This window comes from Pristis pectinata, chromosome 28 (genome assembly GCF_009764475.1).
Source record: "Pristis pectinata isolate sPriPec2 chromosome 28, sPriPec2.1.pri, whole genome shotgun sequence".
Taxonomy (NCBI): domain Eukaryota; kingdom Metazoa; phylum Chordata; class Chondrichthyes; order Rhinopristiformes; family Pristidae; genus Pristis; species Pristis pectinata.
The window spans coordinates 30,310,626-30,324,428 of NC_067432.1; positions in this window are offsets into that span (position 1 = coordinate 30,310,626).

Sequence of the window (13,803 nt, forward strand, 5' to 3'; positions counted from 1 at the left end):
TTGTGATATTTATAGATGAGTTAGATGAGGGGGTGGAGGGCTGGGTTAGTAAGTTTGCGGACGACACTAAGATCGGCAGTGTTGTGGATTGTGTGGAGGGCTGTCGGAGCTTACAGAGGGATATTGATAGGATGCAGAGCTGGGCTGACAAGTGGCAGATGGAGTTCAATCCGGAGAAGTGTGAGGTGGTACATTTTGGAAGGACAAACTCCAGGGCAGAGTACAAGGTAAATGGCAAGGTGCTTGGCAGTGTGGAGGAGCACAGGGATCTGGGGGTTCATATTCACAGTTCATTGAAAGTCGCCTCACAGGTGGAAAGAGCAGTTAAGAAGGCCAATGGGATGTTGGCTTTCATAAGTCGCGGGATTGAGTTTAAGGGCCGCGAGGTGATGATGCAGCTTTATAAGACTCTAGTTAGGCCACACTTAAAGTACTGTGTTCAGATCTGGTCGCCTCATTATAGGAAGGATGTGGAGGCATTGGAGAGGGTGCAGAGGAGATTTACCAGGATCCTGCCTGGATTAGAGAGTATTGAATATGAGGAGAGGCTTAAGGTGCTAGGGCTTTATTCACTGGAAAGGAGGAGGATGAGAGGAGACATGATAGAGGTATATAAAATATTGAGAGGAATAGATAGAGTAGACAGTCAGTGCCTCCTTCCCAGGGCATCAATGGTCAAGACGAGAGGGCATGGCTTTAAGGTTATGGGTGGGAGGTTCAGGGGAGATGTCAGGGGGAGGTTTTTCACCCAGAGAGTGGTTGGTGCATGGAATGCACTGCCTGGGGTGGTGGTGGAGGCAGATACATTGGACAGGTTCAAGAGCTTGTAGGATAGGCACATGGAGGAGTGTGGGATGGGGGGATATGAGGGAGGAAGGGGTTAGGTAGTGAGAGGGTGGTTTGATGGACGGCACAACATGGTGGGCCGAAGGGCCTGTTTTTTGCTGTATTGTTCTATGGTTCTATGGAACTGCCCGCACTGCGCCTGCACAGTCCAGCCCCCACTCTACCGCTTAAAACTTTTAAAACACTTATAGAAGTACCTTATAAAAAATTTAACCCTAATAATTACAACCCTATTCAAAACTAACCCTTATAATTAAAACCCTAATAAAAATGATAAAAAAGAAAAACTTATCTGCTCCAAAGTCCTCCGAAGCGAAACCCACAAGACCTGCCTGATCACCAGCTCTGCCAGTAAAATCATTGCATTGTTTCTTTAGGGCCTGAGTTATAGGGAGAGGTTGGCCAGGCTTGGTCTTTATTCCTTGGAATGTGGGAGAATGAAGGGCGATACCATCTGAGCCAGTCATTTAGAAATGTGTCCTCAATTTGTATAATGAAATACACAATTATGTAGCAGCTGTTTACTGTACACCCTGTGAAATTTATTTCCATCGGATTCAATATCATATAATGTATTTTGTGCTTCCAAAGGACAAATTTCCAGGCACCTGAGTGCTGCACTCACTTTTGGTTATCAAAGTGCAGAAGAAATCCTGGATTGGACACATTGTACAATAGAGACAATGGTCATTCCTCAGCACCAGATCCATATTACGGGCTGCTGGAATTGACAAGTTCAAGGCCAATGAGACATAACAAGGAGGCATGGGTTCAACTTGGATAAATTTGAATGATATGGCAACTCTGCGCCCAGCTTCAAACACTATATTTGCCTTGAATTAAAACATTAAATCAAGATAAAACCCATGATCAAATCCAGCTTTGGTAATGACATTGTAAAGGCATTTGATAAGATCCCTCGTGATAGGCTGATTCAGAAGATGAAGATGCATGGGATCCAGGGTGAATTGCAAGTTTGGATTTGGAACTGGCTTGCTTATAGAAGACAGAATGTAGGGGTGGAAGGCTGTTATTCTGGCTGGAGGTCCATGACCAGTGGTGTTATGGAGGCATAGAGTCATAGAGCAATACAGCACGGATACAGATCCTTCGGCCCAACCAGTCCATGTCAACCATGGTGCTCACCAGCTAGTCCCAATTTCCTGCGTTTTGCCCATATCCCTCTCAGCCCCTCCCCTTCATCTACCTATCTAAGTGCTTCTGAAATGATTCTATTGCACCTGCCTCACCCACTTCCTCTGGCAGATCGTTCCATATACTCACCACTCTCTGCGTGAAAAAGTTGCCCCTCAGGTCCCTTTTAAATCTTTCCCCTCTCACCCTAAATCTATGCCCCCCTAGTTTTGGACTCCCCTACCCTGGCAAAAAGACTGTAACCATCCACCTGATCCACGCCTCTCATAATGTTAAACATTTTTATAAGGTTGCCCCTCATTCTCCTAAGTTGCAAGGAATAAAGACCTCGCCTATAAGTCAGGCCCTCTAGTCCTGGCAACATCCTCGTGAATCTTTTCTGCACTCTTTCCAGTTTAACTGTGTCTTTCCTATAACAGGGTGAGCAAAACTGTATCCACTACTCCAAGTGTGGCCTTACCAACGATTTCACAAGATCACAAGATCACAAGACAAGGGAGCAGAAGCAGGCCATTCGGCTCATCGAGTCTGCTCCAAGGAAAGGGAAATAGAAATGAGAAATGGGGAATGGGGGAAGAAGAAAAAAAACTATTCTAATCCCAATTACCGGCCTTATCCCCATATCCCTTGATATCCTGACTATTTAGATATCTATCTATCTCCCCCTTGAACGCCCCCACTGATCTGGCTTCCACTGCTGTACGTGGCAAGGAGTTCCACAAATTCACCACCCTCTGGCTAAAGAAATTTTTCGTCATCTCTGTTTTGAAACTGTACCCTCTAATTCTAAGATTGTGCCCTCTGGTCCTGGACTCACCCACCAAGGGAAACAGCCTAGCCACATTTCCTCTGTCCTTTCCTATCAATATTTTAAATGTCATTATGAGGTCCCCTCTCATTCTTCTGTACTCCAGCGAGTACAGTCCAAGAGCCGACAAACGCTCCTCATACATAAGCCCTTTCATTCCTGGAATCATCCTCGTAAATCTCCTCTGAACCCTCTCCAACGTCAACACATCCTTCCTAAGATGTGGGGCCCAAAACGGTGCACAATATTCCAAATGAGGCCTCACTAGTGCCCCGTAGAGCCTCATCAACACTTCCTTACTTTTATACACTATACCTCTCGAAATGAATGCCAACATAGCATTCGCTTTCTTTACCACCGATCCGACCTGGTGGTTAACCTTTAAGGTATCCTGCACGAGTACCCCCAAGTCCCTTTGTACTTCCGTGCTTTGGATTTTCTCTCCTCCTAGATAATAATCTGCCCGCTTATTTCTGCTTCCAAAGTGTACAACCGCACATTTCTCTACATTGAATCTCATCTGCCATTTCCTTGCCCATTCTTCTAAACTGTCTAGGTCCCTCTGCAACCTTCCTATCTCTTCAATACTCTCTACTCCTCCCCCTATCTTGGTGTCATCCACAAACTTAGCCACAAAACCATTTATTCCATCATCCAAATCGTTAATGTACAAGGTAAAAAGGAGCGGTCCCAACACCGACCCCTACGGCACACCACTAGTAACCGGTAACCAACCAGAACGAGATCCTTTTATTTCCACTCTTTGCTTCCTGTCAACCAGCCAATGCTCCACCCATTCTGTTATCCTACCCGTAATTCCATGACCTCTCATCTTATTAATCAGTCTCTTGTGAGGCACCTTATCAAAGGCCTTTTGAAAGTCTAAATACACATCTACCGCCTCTCCCTTATCCACCTTACCTGTGATTTCTTCAAAAAACTCCAATAGGTTGGTCAAGCAGGATCTTCCCTTCACAAAACCATGTTGGCTAGGACCTATCCTGCCCTGCGCCTCTAGGTATTCCGTAACCCCGTCTTTGAGGATAGATTCCAATAACTTTCCCACCACTGATGTCAGACTAATAGGTCTGTAATTTCCTTTATGCTGCCTCCCACCTTTCTTATACAACGGAACTACATTTGCGACCCTCCAGTCCTCCAGAACCATGCCAGAATCTATCGATTTCTGGAAAATTATCGCCAATGCCTCCGCTATCTCTAAAGCCACCTCCTTCAGAACCCGGGGATGCACCTCATCCGGTCCAGGAGACTTATCAGTCTTTAGTCCATTTAGTTTTCCTAGCACCTTCTCCCTAGTAATCTTAACTGAACTCAATTCCATTTCGTGAGACTCCTGACTAACCGGCACATTGCTGATGTCCTCCACGGTGAAGACCGATGCAAAATATTCATTCAATTCCTCTGCCATCTCTCTATCGTCCATTATAATAGCTTCTGCACCGTTATCAATTGGTCCTATATCAACCCGTGTCTCTCTTTTACACCTTATGTATTTAAAAAAACTCTTAGTGTCCTTTCAAATGTTATCCGCCAACTTCCTTTCATAATTCATCTTTTCTTTCCTAATGACCTTCTTAGTTTCTCTCTGCAGGTTTTTAAAAGCTTCCCAGTCTTCTGTTTTCCCACTAATTTTTGCTTCTTTGTACGCCGCCCTTTTTGCTTTTATTTTAGCCTTCACCTCTCTCGTTATCCACATTTGTGCCTTTTTTCCATTAAAAACCTTCGTTTTTCTTGGAATATATCTATCCTGCAATTTCCTTATTTCCTGTAGAAATTCCTTCCATTTCTCCTCTGCCGTCCCTCCGGCCAGCTTACTCTTCCAATCAATTAGGGCCAACTCCTCTCTCATACCATTGTAATTTCCTTTGTTCCATTGAAATATCGATACACCTTATCAGTTTCTCCTTCTCAAACTTGAAACTGAACTCAATCATATTGTGATCACTGGTTCCCAGTGGTTCCTTTACCTTTAGTTCCCTAATCACCTCCGGTTCATTACACAGCATCCAATCCAAAACAGCCGATCCCCTGGTGGGCTCTTCAACAAGTTGCTCTAGAAAAACATCCCTTAGACATTCCACAAACTCCCTCTCCTGAGTACTACCGCCATTCTGGATTTCCCAGTCCACCTTCATGTTAAAATCCCCCATAATTATCTTCACATTGTCACTCTGGCATGCTTTTTCTATCTCAAACTGCAACTTATCGTCCACTTGCTGACTGCAATTAGGGGGCCTATATATGACTGCTACTATTGTCCTTTTACCCTTGCTATTCCTTAGCTCCACCCACAAGGATTCCATCTCCTCTGACCCAATATCCTTCCTTTCTATCGATTTTATATCACTACTAACCATCATGGCCACACCTCCCCCTCTGCCTACCCGCCTATCCTTCCTATACACTGTGTACCCCTGGACATTCAGTTCCCAATCACATCCATCATAAAGCCATGACTCGGTGATTGCCACAATGTCGTATTTATTAACCTGTAGTTGTGCCACTAGGTCATCTACTTTATTCCTAATGCTACGTGCATTTAAATATAGTACGTTTAGTCCGGTATCTGCTATTAATTTTGTTGTACTTCTATTGTTCAGCAGATTATCCTGGCTTTCCACCTGTCTATCCTTCTTACCATCTTCACTACATACTACCTTAGACATGTTGCTATGTACCTCATCCCCTATCCTAACATTCTGTATCCTAACATCCTGACTTGTTGTACTTCTATTATTCAGCAAATTATCCTGACTTCTCACCTGCCTGTCCTTCTTGCCATCCTCATTGGCCTTGTTTCTATAAACTCCCTCCCTTAGCATCTTGTAACCTAACATCCTGGTTTCCATCCCCCTGCCAGATCAGTTTAAACCCTCCCCTACAACTAAATCAAACATTCCCACCAAGATATTGGAACCTCTGGAGTTTAGGTGCAACCCATCCTTAGCGAATAGGTCATGCCTCCCCCAAAAAAGGTCCCAATTATCCAAAAATCTGAAGCCCTGCCCCCTGCACCAGTCACTCAGCCACGCATTCATCTGCCAGAGCTTTCTATTCTTCCTATCATTGACACGTGGCACAGGTAGTAATCCTGAGATTACTACCCTTGAGGTCCTACTTCTCAACCTTCTCCCCAATGCCTTGTATTCCTCCTTCAGGACCTCTTCTCTTTTTCTACCTATGTCATTGGTACCTACATGTACCAAGACTTCTGGCTGCTCACCCTCTCCCCTCAGAATATTCTGGACCTGGTCCATGATAACCCGTACCCTGGCACCAGGGAGGCAACACACCATCCGAGACTCATTGTCGCTATCGCAGAATCTGCTATCCATACCCCTTACTATAGAATCCCCAATAACCACTGCATTTCGCTTCCTCCGCTGGACCACAGTACCAGGCACGGTGCCAAGGTCCCGGTTGCTGAGGCCTTCCTCTATCAGGTCATCCTCTCCAACCGAATCTAAAATGAGATATCGGTTTTTGAGGGGGACCGCCACAGAGGTGCTGTCTACAAACTCTTTATAACTCCTATCTATTTCCTGCTCGCTCTCCCTAACCAACCGAAGGTCATCGAGCTGCAGCTCCAGACTCTCAATCCGTTCCTTGAGGAGCCGCATCTCAGTGCACTTTGCGCAGATGTAGTTATCGGGGAGTCTGGTAGTCTCCCAGGGTCCCCACATCTGACACTCCAAACATAAGACCAACCCTAGATGCATCTTGCTGAATACCACTGAGTTCAACAAATAAACTAATAACTTACCCCCTCTCTATTAGTCTCGCCTCTTTCCCGCTCTCGCCGAAGCCCGTTGAGCCAAAGCCTAACCCACTCTGCTCCCTCTCACTCAGCTGCCCGCTCCGACGCTGCCCGCTAGATATGTTGGTCTGCTATTTAAATCGCCCGCGCGCTGCCGAGTGACGTCACGCGCCTGCGCAGTCACTCGCCGCTATCCCGAACGCTAGAAAGAAAACAATAATCGCTCCTCGTTAATTTCCGGCACTCTCCGCTCTCTGGTCGCTGGAAATTTGTACAACTCCAACATAATGTCCTAAACTCAATGCCCAGACTGACCAAGGCCAGTGTGCTAAATGCCTTTTTCACCACCCTGTCCACCTGGGACACCGCTATCATCAAACTATGCACTTTGTTCCACATGGATTGGAACTGGGACCTCTGTTGTTTGTGATATATATCAATGGTTTGGATGAAAATGTAAATTGGTAGATTAGCAAATTTGCAGATGACACCAAGATTGTTGGACTTGTGAACAGGGTAAAAGACTATCAAAGAATACAGTGGGATATAGATCAGTTACAGATATGGGCAGAGAAGTGGTAGATGGAGCTTAATCCGGGCAAGTGTGCGGTATTGTACTTTGGGAAGCCAAGTGAAAGGAGAAAGTATACAGTTAATGGTAGGCTCCTTCATAGCATTGAGGTACAGAGGGATCTTGGGGTCCAGGTCCATAGTTCACTGAAAGTGGCTACGCAAGTGGATAAGGTGGTAAAAGTGGCATATGGAATGCTTGCCTTCATTGGTAGAGGTGTTGAGTATAAGAGTAAGGAAGTCATGCTGCAGCTATATACAACTTTAGTCAAACTGCACTTGGAGTATTGTGAGTAGTTCTGGTCACCCCTTTATAGGAAGGATGTGGAGACTGTGGAAAGGGTGCAGAAGAGATTTACCAGGATGCTGCCTGGATTAGAAGGTATGAGCTGCAAGGAAATGTTGGACAAACTTGAGTTGTTCTCCCTGGAGCATCGAAAGCTGAGGGGAAACCTGACAAGAATCTTTTTTAATTATGAGAGGCATAGATAGGGTAGACAGTCAGAATCTGTTCCCCAGGGTAGAAATGTCAGACACCAGAGGACATGCTTTTAAGGTTAGAGGAGGCAAGTTTAAAGACAACATGAGGGCAAGTTTTTTTTATGCAGAATAGGTTACCGGCGCAGGCACGGTAGTGTAGCGGTTAGCATGATGCTATTACAGCGCCAGAGACCCAGGTTCAATTCCGGCTGCTGTCTGTAAGGAGTTTGTATGTTCTCCCCGTGTCTGTGTGAGTGTCCTCTGGGTGCTCCGGTTTCCTCCCACATTCCAAAGACGTACAGGTTAGGAAGTTGCGGGCATGCTACGTTGGCACCGGAAGCGTGGTGACACTTGTGGGCTGCCCTCAGAACACTCTACGCAGAAGATGCATTTCACTGTGTGTTTTGATGTACATGTGACTAATAAAGATATCTTATCTTATCTTAGTAGTGGAATCATGCAGGTTGGTGGAGCTTCAAAGGCTTTCAGATAGACACATAAATATGAAGGGAATGGAAGGATATGGATGATAGACAGGAGGAGAACATTTAGTATAAATTGACATCAAGATCGGCACAACATTGTGGGACGAATGTCCTGTCCAGTGGTGTACTGTTCTATGTTCTACTGTGTGAAATTAAGTATTTCCACAATTAGTGAGAAGCTTAGGGGAAATTTCATAGTCATAAAGTCAAACAGCATGGAAGCAGCCATTCGACCCACTATGCCCACACTGACCAGTGGGCACCCATCCATATTTATCCCATCCTCCATCACTTGGCCTGTAGCCTTCTATATCCAGACAATTCGAATGCTCATCTAGACACTTCTTAAATGCTGTCAGCGACTCTGCTTCCACCACTCTCTCCAGCAGTGCATTCCAGGTACTCACCACTCTCTTTGTGAAAAAAAGGTCCCCTTCAGATCCCCTCTAAATCTCTTATCCTTTACCCTAAATCTATGTCCATTAGTTTTATCTACCTCTGATCTGGGGAAGTTTCCTGCAGTCTACCCTATCTTTACCCCTCATAATTTTATATACCTTTTATAAGCCGGCTAGAGGGAATGCCATATTAGATCTAGTTTTAGGTAATGAACCGGGTCAGGTGACAGATCTATCGGTGGGTGAGCATTTGGGGACAGTGACCACTGCTCCATAACCTTTAGAATTGTCATGGACAGGGGTAGGAGCAAAGAGGATGGGAAGATATTTAATTGGGGAAAGGCGTATTATGAGGCTATAAGGGAGAACTTGAGAGTGTAACTTGGGATGACATTTTTGAAGGGAAATGTACTATGGAGATATGGTCGATGTTCAGGGATGTTTTGCAGGATGTTAGGGATAAATTTGTCCCGGTGAGGCAGAGAAGGAATGGTAGGGTGAAGGAACCGTGGGTGACGAGAGAGGTGGAACAACTAGTTAGGGAGAAGAAGGCAGCATACATAAGGTGTAAGCAGCAAGGATCGGACAGGGCTCGTGAGGAATATAGAGTAGCAAGGAAGGAACTTAAGAAAGGGCTGAGGAGAGCGAGAAGGGGACATGAAAAGGCTTTGGTGAGTAGGGTTAAGGAGAATCCCAAGGCTTTTATCTCGTACGTAAAGAGCAGAAGGATGGCTAGGGTAAAGGTAGGTCGAATTAAAGACAAAGGTGGGAGGATGTGCCTGGAAGCTGTGGAAGTGGGTGAGGTTCTCAATGAATACTTCTCTTCAGTATTCACCAAGGAGAGGGGTCTTGATGATGCTGAGAACAGTGTAGGTGAGGGCAATGTTCTAGAGTATGTAGATATTAAGAGAGAGGATGTGTTGGAGTTGTTAGAGTATATTAGGACAGATAAGTCCCCGGGGCCTGACGGAATATTCCCCAGGTTGCTTCGTGAGGCGAGGGAGGAGATTGCTGAATCGTTGGTTAGGATCTTTGAGTCCTCGTCGTCAATGGGGATGGTACCAGAGAATTGGAGGGTGGCGAATGTTGTCCCCTTATTCAAAAAAGGTGGTAGGGATAGTCCAGGGAATTACAGACTGGTGACCCTTACGTCTGTGGTGGGTAAGCTGTTGGAAGGGATTCTGAGAGATAGGATCTATGAGCATTTGGAGAAACATGGACTGATTAGGGACAGCCAGCATGGCTTTGTGGAGGGAAGATCTTGCCTCACAAGCCTGATAGGGTTCTTTGAGGAGGTGACCAGGAAGATTGATGAGGGTAGTGCAGTAGATGTGGTCTACATGGATTTTAGTAAGGCGTTTGACAAGGTTCCGCATGGTAGGCTTCTTCAGAAGGTCAGGGGCCAAGGGATCCGGGGAAACATGGCCATGTGAATTCAAAATTGGCTTGCCTAAGGTTGTGGTGGAGGGAGTGCATTCGGATTAGAGGGCTGTGACTAGTGGTGTCCCACAGGGATCAGTTCTGGGGCCTCTACTTTTTGTGATATTTATTAACGACTTAGATAAGGGGGTGGAAGGCCAGGTTAGCAAGTTTGCACATGACACAACGATTGGTGGTCTTGTGGATAGTGTGGAGGGCTGTCGAAGCTTACAAAGGGATATTGATAGGATGCAGAGCTGGGCTGACAAGTGGCAGATGGAGTTCAATCTAGAGAAGTGTGAGGTAGTACACTTTGGAAGGACAAACTCCAAGGTGGAATACAAGGTAAATGGAAGGACTCTGGGCAGTGTAGAGGAGCAGAGGGATCTGGGGGTTCATATCCACAGATCACTGAAAGTTGCCTCGCAGGTGGATAGGGTAGTTAAGAAAGCTTATGGGATGTTAGCTTTCATAAGTCGTGGGATCGAGTTTAAGAGCTGCGAAGTGATGATGCAGCTTTACAAAATTCTGGTTAGGCCACACTTAGAGTACTGTGTCCAGTTCTGGTCGCCTCATTATAGGAAGGATGTGGAGGCGTTGGAAAGGATGCAGAGGAGATTTACCAGGATGCTGCCTGGATTAGGGAGTATGGATTATGAGGAGAGACTAAAGGAGCTAGGGCTGTTCTCATTGGAGAGAAGGAGGATGAGGGGAGACATGATAGAGATATACAAGATATTGAGAGGAATAGATAGAGTGGACAGCCAGCGCCGCTTTCCCAGGGCGCCAATACTCAAAACAAGAGGACATGGCTTTAAGGTAATGGGTGGGAAGTTCAAGGGTGATGTCAGAGGGAGGTTTTTCACCCAGGGAGTGGTTGGTGCATGGAATGCGCTGCCTGGGGTGGTGGTGGAGGCTGATACATTGGACAAGTTCAAGAGATTGTTAGATAAGCATATGAAGGAATTTAAGTTAGAGGGATATGTGAGAGGAAGGGGTTAGATAGTCTTAGGTGTGGTTTGAAGGGCAGCACAACATGGTGGGCTGAAGGGCCTGTATTGTGCCGTATTGCTCTATGGTATCATAACCCCTCTTAACTTTCTCTGCTCCAGGGAAAACAGCTTCTCCAGTCTCTTTTCATAACTGAAATGCTCCATCCCAGGCAACATCCCAGGGAATCTCCTCTGCACACACTCCAGCCATCACATCTTTCCCCTAGCATGGAGACCAGAACTGCATGCAGTACTCCAGCTGAGTTCAGACAATGTTTCATAAAGTTGGAGTATAACCTCCCTGCTGTTGTATTCAGTGCCCAGACTAATGAAGACCAGTATCCCGTACACTTTCTTTACCACATTATTTACCTGTACTGCCACCTTCAAGAATCTTTGTTGCTCAGTTCTCCCTATGTCCCAACCATTCATGGGTATATGTCCAAGCTTCATAAATACTCCCAAAATGCATTACCTTACACTTATTAGATTTGAACTGCCATTTCTCAGCCCATTTCACCAAACATCGATATCACCCTGTTGCTTGAGGTTACTCGCCACACTATCAACAACTCTGCCAATCTCCATGTCATCTGTGAATTTACTAATCATACCTCTTACACTTACATCCAAATCTTCTTATTTAAAGGCTCATAAATATATTGCAATTACTCATAGATTCATTGAGTTACACAGGATAGAAATATGCCCTTTGGCCCAAGAGCCAAGCCTGCCAACCAAGCATGGAACAAGCATGCCAACTAAGGTGCCTATCCACCCTAATCCCATTTGCCTGTGTTCATCCCATATCACTCATTACAAACAGCAAGGGTCCTAGCACTGATCCCTGTGGAACACCAGAAGTCACAGACATACAATCACAAAAACAAACCTCGACCATCACCCCCTATCTCCTGTTGCCAGGTCAATGTGTATCCAATTTACAACTTGCCCTGGATCCCCCGGGCCCTAATCTTTTGGACCAGTCTTGCATGTGAGACCTTGTCAAAGGCCTTGCTGAAGTCCATATAAACCACATCTACTGCATTACGCTCATCAATACTCGTCAACTCTTCAAAAAATTCAATCAGTTTGGTCAGACAGGATCTGCCCTAGACAAATCCATGCTGACTGTCTCAAATTAGTCCCTGCCTTTCCAAGTGATCATTAATCCTGTCCCTCAGAATTCTGTCCAATAACCTCCCTACCACCGATTTTAGGCTCACAAGTCAGTAATTGCCAGGCTTTTCCCTGCTGCCCATGTTGAAAAGGAGACATTTGCTGTCCACCAGTCATCTGGTACCTCACTTGTGGCCAGTGAAGATTTAAAAATTTCAGCGTGAGCCCCTTGCCTAGCACTATAGCCTGGGATAAATCTCATCCTGCCCTGGGGATCTATCCACCTTTAAGCCCGCTAAGGCATCAAGCACCTCCCCTTTATTCATTGAGACTTACACTATAATTTCACCTTCCCCTTCACTGAATTCTCCATCTACAAAATTGGTTTCCTTTGTCAATACAATGAGAAGTATTTATATAGAACCTCATCCATACAGTCTGGCTCCACATACAGATTGCCCCTGTTGAGTCCTACGCTTTCCTTGGTTATTCTTTTGTGCTTAATATTAAACACCTTCAGATTTACTTGTCCACCAGTGATATTCTGTGACCCCTTTTTGCCTTCCTAATTTCCTACATTTGTGCCTCCCTACATTTATACTCTTGATGAGCTTCCCTTGTCTTTAGTTCCCTATACCTGTCATATGGTTCCCTTTTTCTCTGTATCTAACCCTTGATATCCTTCAGCATCCAAGGCTCCCTGTACGTGTTACCCTTAACTTTCCCTCTTACAGGAACATGGTGACCCTGAACCCTCGCTATTTCTCCTTTGAATGCTTCCAAACCTGCAGGTAGATACTCCCAGTCTACCTTTGCTAGTCCTGTCTTATCTTAATGAGGTTTTTGAATGATCAAGAGATTGACGCTTATGGTGATTTGGCACAGAGGAGTTGAGCCCTGGGGTATATCAACCATGATCATATTGAATGGCAGAGCAAGCTTGAGGGGCTTGGTCAATGACTCCTGTTCCTATTTTGTTGTGTCCTCTAATCTGCCCTTCTCTCCCAACCTTATAACAGCTTCCACTTTTCTGTTCCACTTCCAGATCTGGTCTCATGCCAAAGATCTAACTGGCAGATGACTTCAATCTAGCTGATTACAATGGTGAAAAGTCTGAATCTTTTATACCCATCAAGGCCTGAATGAGAAACGATAGTTCCACCCAGCCCCACACCCTACTCCCATCAGCTCAATAATACCTCGGCTGTTGTCAGCACACATATATCATCTTAAAACACATACTACATACTTTCATTTCTTCACAGAAATACACCAAGGCCTAGGTGGAAAGAAAAACATACAAACAGAAAAATATATACAAAAGAAAACATAATCTTAGATATATAGTGTTTCATAGCTAATTAGGAGCAATAAAAGAATGTCAACAAACTAAGTTTGCCCAGATGTTTCCAGTGAAGTGGAGGGATTCAGACGATTCTTGATCTCGGTGCTCCCACTGTTTCATAAGTGTGCAGATAATTAACTTTGACAGTGTCATCAGTTACAGACTCTCCTCATTAATCTTGTAATCCTAATGCTCAGAGGAAACTAATCTCAAAGAAAGTAGTATCAACATGGGATGTGTAAATGTGCAAGGAAACTTCCAAGTTTAAAGAGGAATTCAGTCATTTCCTGTTAAATGTGCTCCTCAGCTAAACAACCTGAACCAACACAATAACATCTCAAATCCCAGCATAGGAGGAGGCCACTCTGCCCATTACGCCCATGCCAGTTCATTATTGGGGACTATTTC